This window comes from Lithobates pipiens, unplaced genomic scaffold, assembly GCF_037356315.1.
Source record: "Lithobates pipiens isolate NorthernLeopardFrog02 unplaced genomic scaffold, aLitPip1_a1.2 Scaffold_25, whole genome shotgun sequence".
NCBI lineage: Eukaryota > Metazoa > Chordata > Amphibia > Anura > Ranidae > Lithobates > Lithobates pipiens.
In genome coordinates this window covers 156,134,170-156,145,020 of record NW_027507787.1, presented here as the reverse complement: position 1 = coordinate 156,145,020, position 10,851 = coordinate 156,134,170, and the positions used below count along the sequence as shown (strand labels likewise).

The 10,851-nt window shown below is 45.2% G+C and overlaps 1 long non-coding RNA gene across 1 annotated transcript in view; it reads right to left on the bottom strand.

The window, feature by feature from the left end:
• Nucleotides 1–916: 916 nt before the first annotated feature.
• LOC143929948 (uncharacterized) overlaps nucleotides 917–10,851 on the bottom strand; it is a 29,393-nt gene continuing 19,458 nt past the window's right edge. The window contains exons 2-3 of the long non-coding RNA XR_013262664.1: nucleotides 1,182–1,361; nucleotides 917–1,087 (exon numbers count right to left, since the gene is read on the bottom strand). This is a non-coding gene — a long non-coding RNA (uncharacterized LOC143929948). The remainder of the gene's footprint in view (nucleotides 1,088–1,181; nucleotides 1,362–10,851) is intronic.

The following is a 10,851-nucleotide window of genomic DNA, read 5'->3' as shown; positions in this document are numbered from 1 at the left end:
GTCCAGCTGGGCAACTATTTGAACCAAACTCTTTTTCAGCTTCAGGTTCCTTCCCCACATTAAAGGCCTATATACAGCATAGTGTTTGTGCCGTGTCATTTGTTCCTCTCTATGCTGTAAATTACCTGGTTGATCCTGCATGTTAGTTTGTCCCCCTTAGTGTGCTGACCATAGTAATCATGGCTGCTTATCCATGATACCATGGTCAGTTTAAGTGCCTCTGTCAGCCTGCAGTCTCCGACTCTCTCCCGTCTCTCCCTACTGTCTGTGTGTGATCCATCCCCACTAATCCCAAATCCTGCCAGCCCCTCTGTTACAGAAGATATACTGTGCAGTATCGGTGCTTTCAAAATTATGCAGTGAAATACCTTATTTCAGAGTGTCGCTGTGCACTCATGTGACCTCCTGCCACTCTCCTCCTCTTATCCTGGTTAATGTCAATGGGGAATCTCAGCCCCTCTCACTGTAGTCCTCAGATCAGGGAAGGGGACCGCTGGGAGGTCACGTGAGCGTACAGCGGCACTCTGATATAAGTTGATTTGCTGCATAATTTAAAAAAAACACAGATACTGCATGGCATATCTTTCTGTAACAGTGGGAATTCCAGGATCTAACTGCTAAGAATTTACTAACTAGAACCTTCAGGGCGTCTGTGCAAGAAAACCATGAAGGGCCCCCCTGACCCCCCCCCCCCCCCATTGAATCCGAGCCTCAGGCTTCCAGCTCTGAGAGGGTGCCCATGGGCATTCTTATAGAACCCAAAAATAAAGAAAAAGAAAGAAAACCCCCTGCATCCCAATATATAAAAAAAAAACACACTCCGGGACTTTAAATTAGGTGATTGTGGTTAGCCAGTAACATGACACAAGTAAACACAGTATTAAATTTATTAAAAATGATCATGCATACCTGAACAATGTGAAAAATTGCCAAGCCGATGAGCTGATGACATACAGTGTAAAACAGTGTCATTACACATATAGTAGTATAATAAGTACATTGCAATATACACAGGCATATAAAGTAACCCTACACATTTCGTAAGACCATGCTCGCTTCATCAGGGGTGGATGAGAATGTATTACATCTGTAAAAGAGTATGATAAACCAAACCAAATGAGTATCTGCACAATAATGGTATTGTGACAAAAGGGTTGTGAAACACAAGGCCCCATACTCACCAATGGCTAGGTCAGACTACCAAATGCTGGATTCCCAGAGGCTGCAGCAATAAACGTCCTGCTCGGGAGCTGAGGAAGCAAGAAAAGTCCAGACAAAACAGAGCACAACCGGGGGGCAGGCATGGCTAGGATGCAGGTGTGTGTCCCCAAAGATCTCCAAATATCCATTAAGAATATCAGCTGAAACATAAATATTTGTATCAATTAATACTGTCATAGCAGCATAAATGTGAAGTAGTATATAGTACTATGTAAATATGTATATACATGAATGCAACTGGTTCAATACTGGTATGGACTTGGTATCTGGGGGACAGTGAAGAAGTAGAAGGAATGTATATAGTGATGGGTAAAGTGACTGACCCACAAAAGATATTCCAACATCTCTAGTAGGGGTTAGCAAAAATCAGATTGTATATATATATCAATTAAAAATTGTATTGCAGGATAAGCATGGAGTCTATATAATAGAAGGATATATACATATAAACTAATCTGGCTCAATGCTGTAATGGACTAGGAAAATTGGGGCCAGTGAGGGGAAAAAGTATGTGATAATCTAAATGGATGAACCCTATAGTTAAAAATGATAATGTAAAAGAATGTGTAGCAAGCAATACTAACGGTATGTGCTTGAATGTAGAGAAAAGCAACAAATGCCTAATTGCCATCAATCAATGAAAGAATGTGAACTCACCTGTAGCTGGTGAAGCTACCACATGTAGATAAGATAGAGGTGATCGAGAATCCCAGCCATGACTGACCCCCAATTTATAATCCCCGGAAGGGCCCACCAAGCTCCGCCCCCAACACCATGTGTGAGTGACAATGCACATGAATGTAGGGTGCACTCGCCACCAGATAGGGGCACGCATGCACGATCACCCCCAGTCACACATGCTGACATAACACGCATCAATGAGCTGATGTCGTAGCCATTGCCTGGTGGGTGTGATTACATGACACCGATGTGTAGGTGGCCCAGCTCGTCCTGATAGGATGGGGGGAACAGCAGGAGGTATGGAAACCTCCCTTATACACATTGCAGCTCCTGAGGCAGAGACACCGCCACCAACAGGGAGCAGCACCAGAAACCTGGATCAGCCTATGGGAGAAGTGGTGCCAAAGTGCTGAACACAGCAGCTAAAAAAGGCATGCATCTAGCATGCTCTGTGACTGTTGTGTCCTTTGGATACAGCTGATCACAGATCATAGACAAGACTAAAATCGGGCGCACCAATCCAAATTTATCCCACCCCAGCTGTAGTATACCGTTCTTGTCTCAGGGTCTGATGAGGAAGCTGCAGCCGTTCACATGACATCATGGAACTGGTGGATGTTAGCGACCTTGCTCTCCTCCACCTCCATTTGAGGATGCCCCACTGATGCTCGATAGGATTTAGGTCTGGATACATGCTTGGTCAGTCCATCGCCTTTACCCTCAGCTTCTTTAGCAAGGCAGTGATTGTCTTATGACGGGTACACATGACCAGACTTTCCGGCAGACTAGGTCCGATGGTCTTCCCGACTGACTTTCAGCGGAGTTCTGACGGACTTTCTGAACGAACAGGCTTGGCCACACACGAACGGACTAAGTCCGTTCGAAAGTCTGTTTGTTTTGAACATGATGATGTAAGATGGGACTAAAAAATAGGAATTGAGTCTGTTGGACAGATTTGAAATATGTTCTATTTCTAGGTCCGTCTGATTTTTAGAAAGTCCGGTTGTGTGTCTACGCGGCATTAAAGGTGTGTTTGGGATCGTTATCATGTTGCAATACTGCCCTGCAGCCCAGTCCCTGAAGGGAGGGGATAATGTCATGTCATAGTATGTCACAGTACATGTTGGCATTCATGGTTCCCTCAATGAACTATAGCTACTCAGTGCCGACAGCACTCATGCAGCCCCAGACCATGCCCCCCCACCTCCATTCTTGATTGTAGGCAGGACACACTTGTAGTTGTACTCCTCACCTGTTTGCCTCCTCACATGCTTGACACCATCTGAACCAAATAAGTTTATCTTGGTCTCATCAGACCACAGGACATGGTTCCAGGAATCCATGTCCTTAGTTTGTTTGTCTTCAGCAAACTGTTTGCAGGTTTTCTTGTGCATCGTCTTTAGAAGAGGCTTCCTTTTGGGATGACAGCCATGTAGACCAGTTTGATGCAGTGTGCGGCATGTGGTCTGAGCACTGATAGGCTGACCCTCCACCCCTTTTTTTCTATCTCCTCCACCCCTTCAACCTCTGCAGCAATGCTTGCGGCGCTCATACATCTATTTCCCAAACACAACCTCTGGATATGATGCTGAGCACATGCACTCAACTTCTTTGGTCTATCATGGCGAGGAGTGTTCTGAGTGGAACCTGTCCTGTTAAAGCGTTTTATCGTCTTGGCCACCATGCTACAGCTCATTTTCAGGGTCTTGCCAATCTTCTTCTCGTAGGCCATCTTTATGTAGAGCAACAATTCTTTTTTTCAGATCCTCAGATAGTTCTTTGCCATGAGGTGCCATGTTGAACTTCCATTGACAAGTATGAGAGAGTGAGAGCGATAACACCAAATTTAACACACCTGCTCCCCATTCACACCTGAGACCTTGTAACACTAATGAGTTACATGACACAGGGGAGGGAAAATGGCTAATTGGGCCCAATTTGGACATTTTCTCTTAGAAGTGTAATCAATTTTGTTGCCAGGGGTTTAGACATAAATGGCTGTGTGTTAATTATTTTGAGGGGACAACAAATTTACAGTGTTATACAAGCTGTACACTCACTACTTTGTAGCAAAGTGTCATTACTTCAGTGTTGTCACATAAAAATATATAATAAAATACGTATTTACAAATATGTGAGGGGTGTACTCACTTTTGTGAGATACTGTATATTTATACAGTATATATATATATATATATATATATATATATACAGTGATGTGAAAAAGTGTTTCCCCCTTGCTCATTTCCTGTTCCTTTGCATGTTTGTCACACTTAAGTGTTTCGGAACATCAAACCAATTTAAACAATAGTCAAGGACAACACAAGTAAACACAAAATGCAATTTGTAAATGAAGGTGTTTATTATTAAAGGTAAAAAAATCCAAACCATCATGGCCCTGTGTGAAAAAGTGATTGCCCCCCAAACCTAATAACTGGTTGGGCCACCCTTAGCAGCAACAACTGCAACCAAGCGTTTGCGATAACGTGCAATGAGGCTTTTACAGCGTCCTGGAGGAATTTTGGCCCACTCATCTTTGCAGAATTGTCCTAATTCAGTTACATTAGAGGGTTTTCGAGCATGAACGGCCTTTTTAAGGTCATACCACAACATCTCAATAGGATTCAGGTCAGGACTTTGGCTAGGCCACTCCAAAGTCTTCATTTTGTTTTTCTTCAGCCATTCGGTGGTGGACTTGCTGGTGTGTTTAGGATCATTGTCCTGCTGCAGAACCCAAGTTCGTTTCAGCTTGAGTACACGAACAGATGGTCGGACATTCTCCTTCAGGATCTCTTGGTAGACAGCAGAATTCATAGTTCCTTTTATCACGGCAAGTCTTCCAGGTCCTGAAGCAGCAAAACAGCCCCAGACCATCACACTACCACCACCATATTTTACTGTTGTTATAATGTTCTTTTTATGAAATGCAGTGTTCCTTCTACGCCAGATATACTTGGACACACCTTCCAAAGAGTTCCACTTTTGTCTCATCGGTCCACAGAATGTTGTCCCAAAAGTCTTGGGGATCATCAAGATGTGTTGTGGAGAAATTGAGACGAGCTTTGATGTTCTTTTTGCTCAGCAGTGGTTTTCTCATTGGAACTCTGCCATGCAGGCCATTTTTGCCCAGTCTTTTCCTGATGGTGGAGGCATGAACGCTGACCTTAACTGAGGCAAGTGAGGCCTGCAGTTCCTTGGACGTTGTTGTGGGGTCTTTTGTGACCTCTTGGATGAGTCGTCGCTGCGCTCTTGTGGTAATTTTGGGCGGCCGGCCACTCCTGGGAAGGTTCACCACTGTTCCATGTCTTCGCCATTTGTGGATAATGGCTCTCACTGTGGTTCGCTGGATTCCCAAAGCTTTGGAAATGGCTTTATAACCCTTTCCAGTCTGATAGATCTCAATTACTTTCTTTCTCAATTGTTCCTGAATTTCTTTGGGTCTCGGCATGATGTGTAGCTTTTAAGAATCTTCTGGTGGACCTTACTGTGTCAAGCAGCTCCTATTTAAGTGATGCCTTGATTGTGAACAGGTGTGGCAATATTCAGGCCTGGGTGTGGCTAGAGAAATTGAACTCAGGTGTGGACAACCACAGTTATAGTATGTTTTAACAAGGGGGGCAATCACTTTTTCACACAGGGCCATGATGGTTTGGATTTTTTTCACCTTTAATAATAAACACCTTCATTTACAAATTGCATTTTGTGTTTACTTGTGTTGTCCTTGACTATTGTTTAAATTGGTTTGATGTTCCGAAACACTTAAGTGTGACAAACATGCAAAGGAACAGGAAATGAGGAAGGGGGCAAACACTTTTTCACACCACTGTATATATACACACACATACACAGTATCTCACAAAAGTGAGTACACCCCTCACATTTGTGTAAATATTTTATTCTTTTCATGTGACAACACTGAAGAAATTCCACTTTGCTACAAAGTAGTGAGTGTACAGCTTGTATAACACTGTAAATTTGTTGTCCCCTCAAAATAATTAACACTTTTTTTGTTCATTACCCTGAAACTTTAAAGATAAACTCAGGGCACAATAACTTTCATGCAAATATATTCCTCAATAGCCACAGCGGATATAAATCCACTTTGTGTGTACCAATGTCTTTGCAAATCCAGATACTACCATATAAATGTAGTGTTGACATCATCACTGTGCTGTAGATAGTATGTTCAGAGAGCAGTGCTGTCGGATAGGCCCAACTGGCTCCACCACCACCGGCTGCCTGCAGAAAACTACAGGAGGGGCAGTCACCCTGCACAAGGAGAGAGAGCAGCAGTGATTGGTCTTTATTACAGGAAGTTTCAGACTGGATTACTCTACAGGTCTGGAAGAAATACACAAAGCACAGGAGATTCCAGGAAGAATATACATGACAAATATATAGGCAATCTTTGCTTATCCCAGAGATCAGCTTTAAAAGAGTTTGGGTGGTTTATTATGGGGGGGATACGCTTTAAGGCAATCAATGTCAGCATGAATGTTATAACTCTACAAAGTACAAATAGTCCTTGTCAGCATGCAACATTGATAAAAGCATGACGCCACATGAAATACTCGCCAGGCATATGAAAATCAGTTATATGGAGATGTAGCATGAAACGAGGAGCAAATGCGCTGTATTTGTATTTAACACGTATAGTTCCAAATGGCAACCAAAGACAAAAACGTGGCTTATTAGAGGTTATGGCTCTGCTTGGTGAAACTCCGAACGTAAGAGCCGCCAGAGGGTGCGTGCTTGCCGCCTGTGCATGGCAAGGGACCCAATGCGCGTGGTTGGGGCAAGATCGCGGGCATGAGAGCCAGCACGGGGATTTGTGTGTGTAAATACACAAATCCCTGTTATGTCAGGGGAGAGGAGACATATCGTTTGTTCCTACAAAGTAGGAACAACGATATGTCTCCTCTCCCAGTCAGCCCTATCCCCATACAGTTAGAACACACCTAGGGAACACACAGTTAACCCCTTGATCGCCCCCTAGTGTTAACCCCTTCCCTATCATTGACATTTACACAGTAATCAGTGTATTTTTACAGCTTTTGCTGTATAAATGTCAATAGTCCAAAAAATGTCTCAAAAGTGTCAGATCTGTCCGTTGCAATGTTGCGGTACCACTAAAAATCGCAGATCACCCACATTACTAATAAAAAATAATAATAATAAAAAATGCCATAATAATGCCATAAATCTTTCCCATAGTTTGTAGACGCTATAAATTTTGCATAAGCCAATCAATATATGCTTGTTGCGATTTTTCCCCCCCCAAAATTCTGTAGAAGAATATATATTGGCCTAAACTGATGAAGAAATTTGTTTTTTAAAAACATTTTTGGGGATATTTATAATAGCAAAAGGTGAAAAATATATATTTTTTTCCAAAATTGACACTCTTCTTTTGTTTATAGCTCAAAAAATAAAAACCACAGAGGTGATAAATTACCACCAAAAGAAAGCTCTATTTATGGGAAAAAAAGGACGCAAATTTAGTTTGGGTACAGCGTCGCATGACCGCACACTTGTCAGCTAAAGCTACGCAGTCCCAACTTGTAAAAAGTGCTCTGGTCAGGAAGGGGGTAAAATCGGTTAAAAAGGGAGCCCCCGGATCCTGTCCCCCCCTATGTGAACGATTATGCCTTACCCATTCACCAAAAAAGTGTCAGAAAGGAATAAAAACACAGTTTTTGAAAAAATAGTGTCCCCCGATGTACAGTAAATCCATCATCAATCATGCCGCCAGCTGCAATCGAAACCCCCCCCCCCCAAAATCACTTCTGCCGTCTATGAAGGCTGACCGCCTACTGCAGGCTCCGTTGTTTGACCGTTCTTATATAGGTAAGGGGCGGGGACACCTGGCTACATTATCTGGTGACACCGCCCCTTCTGAAGTCACGGACTGGTGCATGCTGGGTCGGGCAACGTTGAAAGGGCGGTGCCACAAGATGACGTAGTAAGGTGGCTCCGCCCCTTACATATATAAGAACTATCAAGCGGCAGAGCCTGCAATAGGCGGCCAGCCTTCATAGATGACAGGAGCGTTTTTATTTCTTTCGTTTTTGGGTGTTGCGTGATTGACCATCAGTTTACATCGGGGGACACTATTTTTTTATTTTTATTAAGGAATTGTCAAAACTGTGTGTTTGTTTTTATTACTTTTGACACTGTTTTTGTGAATGGGTAGGGGTACTATGTATCCCATACTCATTCACAAGGGAGGGGTGGGATCTAGGTGCCTCCTTGTTAAAGGGGGCTTTCAGATTCTGATAAGCCCCTGCCCGCTGACCCCCACAACCACCAGCCACAGTTGTGGGGATGAGGCCCTTGTTCCCATCAACATGGAAACAAGGTGCTTTGGAGCCCCCTCTCCCCAAAGCACCCCCCCCTGCATGCTGAGGGCATGTGGCCTGGTATAGTTCAGGAGGGTGGAGGCGCTTGCTCACCCCCCCCCCCCCCCTTTCCTGACCTGCCAGGCTGCATGCCCAGATAAGGGTCTGGTATGGATATTGAGGGGAACCCACAGTTTTTTCTTTAACCAGCAATTTATTGTTTTTATTCAGCGGTAGGGATGAGCTTCGTGTTCGAGTCGAACGTACGTTCGACTCGAACATTGGCTGTTCGTCCGTTCGGCGAAGTCCGAACATTTTGGTCCGTTCGCGTCAAATTCGTGTGGCGCTCACGGCCCACAATGCACTGCGATGGCGCAGTGCATTGCTGGCTCATGATTGGCCAAGCATGCACTGTGACCCCGCATGCTTGGCCAATCGCAGCGCCAGCAGCGAGGAGAGCCATGATTGGCCACAGGCAGGATGCCTGTGGCCAATCATAGCTCAGGCTGTGTAGTGCACGCCCCACACTATATAAGGCCGCCATCGCGGCGGCCTCGTGTAGTGTGTTGGCGTCTGAAGCAGTGGGTGTTCTGTGTACCTTCAACACAGTACACACCGATCGTTTTCGGCCGATTTTCTATCTTGCTGTTGTGTAGTGGTTATTGTCTGCGTGCCCTGACCGCAGTATACACCGCTATATTCACCTCACCTATATAGCTAATGATCTATCTTTTATAATAGAGCTTGCAGTCAGTAGTGTTAGGAGATAGTGCGTGCTGTCTGCGTGCTCTGTACCCAGTACATACCGCTATATCCACCTACATAGCTGTTCTCTATTTGAGCCCACTTTCCATCTGCAGGAGTTATTGGAAGTTGTGTGTGCCTCCAGCACAGCACAGTATACATCTGTATATACCCCTTTATCTCTGGTGTTCTCTGGTTATTGTCTGCGTGCCCTGACCGCAGTATACACCGCTATATTCACCTCACCTATATAGCTAGTGATCTATCTTTAATAATAGAGCTTGCAGTCAGTAGTGTTAGGAGATAGTGCGTACTGTCTGCGTGCTCTGTACCCAGTACATACCGCTATATCCACCTACATAGCTGTTCTCTATTTGAGCCCACTTGCCATCTGCAGGAGTTATTGGAAGTTGTGTGTGCCTCCAGCACAGCACAGTATACATCTGTATATACCCCTTTATCTCTGGTGTTCTCTGGTTATTGTCTGCGTGCCCTGACCGCAGTATACACCGCTATATTCACCTCACCTATATAGCTAGTAGTAGTGATCTATCTTTTATAATAGAGCTTGCAGTCAGTAGTGTTAGGAGATAGTGCGTGCTGTCTGCGTGCTCTGTACCCAGTACATACCGCTATATCCACCTACATAGCTGTTCTCTATTTGAGCCCACTTGCCATCTGCAGGAGTTATTGGAAGTTGTGTGTGCCTCCAGCACAGCACAGTATACATCTGTATATACCCCTTTATCTCTGGTGTTCTCTGGTTATTGTCTGCGTGCCCTGACCGCAGTATACACCGCTATATTCACCTCACCTATATAGCTAGTGATCTATCTTTAATAATAGAGCTTGCAGTCAGTAGTGTTAGGAGATAGTGCGTGCTGTCTGCGTGCTCTGTACCCAGTACATACCGCTATATCCACCTACATAGCTGTTCTCTATTTGAGCCCACTTGCCATCTGCAGGAGTTATTGGAAGTTGTGTGTGCCTCCAGCACAGCACAGTATACATCTGTATATACCCCTTTATCTCTGGTGTTCTATAAAAAAGGCATCTGCCGGAGTTAGTGGGTGTTGTGTGCCTCCAGCACAATATACACTACCCAACTGCTGTTTTACCCAACTCCCTTCAGGCCATTACCATGTCTGGAAGGCCAGCAAGGAGAGGCAGACAGGCGCGAGCCGATAAAAGAGGGCAAGCAGGCTCTGTGTCTAGAGACAACAGTGCTGGTCGTGGACGTGGTGCATTGTCATCAGCACGTGGCCATGGGACATGCTTGTCCTTCTTTTCAGCAGCTGGACATGTTGAACCGCAACATGCCAACGACTTGGTAGAGTGGATGACCAAGGCCTCTTCATCCTCCTCATCCTCTCTCACCCAGTCTCAGGGTAGTAGCAAAGCAGCTGCCAACGCATCGTCTTCCCTCCTCTCAATGTCATCATCAGTGACTCCTTCCCTAGACCCACCACGTCCTCCTGAGGAGTCTCCTGAACTCTTTGAGCACAGTGTTGGGTACATGCTCCAGGAGGATGCCCAGTGTTTGGTGGGCTCTGATGATGACACTCAGCTAGAGGAAGGCAGTAGCGTGAGCGCAGAGAGAGGGGATGCTCAAGAAGGACAGCAATCTGGCAGTCATGTTCCACAAGCTGCAGCATACTGCCAGGTTTGCTACAGCGATGAAGAGGGAGGGGATGATGAGGGCACTGACTCCACGTGGGTGCCTGGAAGGAGGGAGGAGGAGGAGGAGGAGGAGGCACATGTCCAACGAGGCAGGATGCCCTCCGGGGGCCAGCTTAGGGGCAGCACACCGACTGAATCACACCGCAGAGCTCCGCCTGTGCAGAGCGCTGCCTCTGTGCGTTATTCT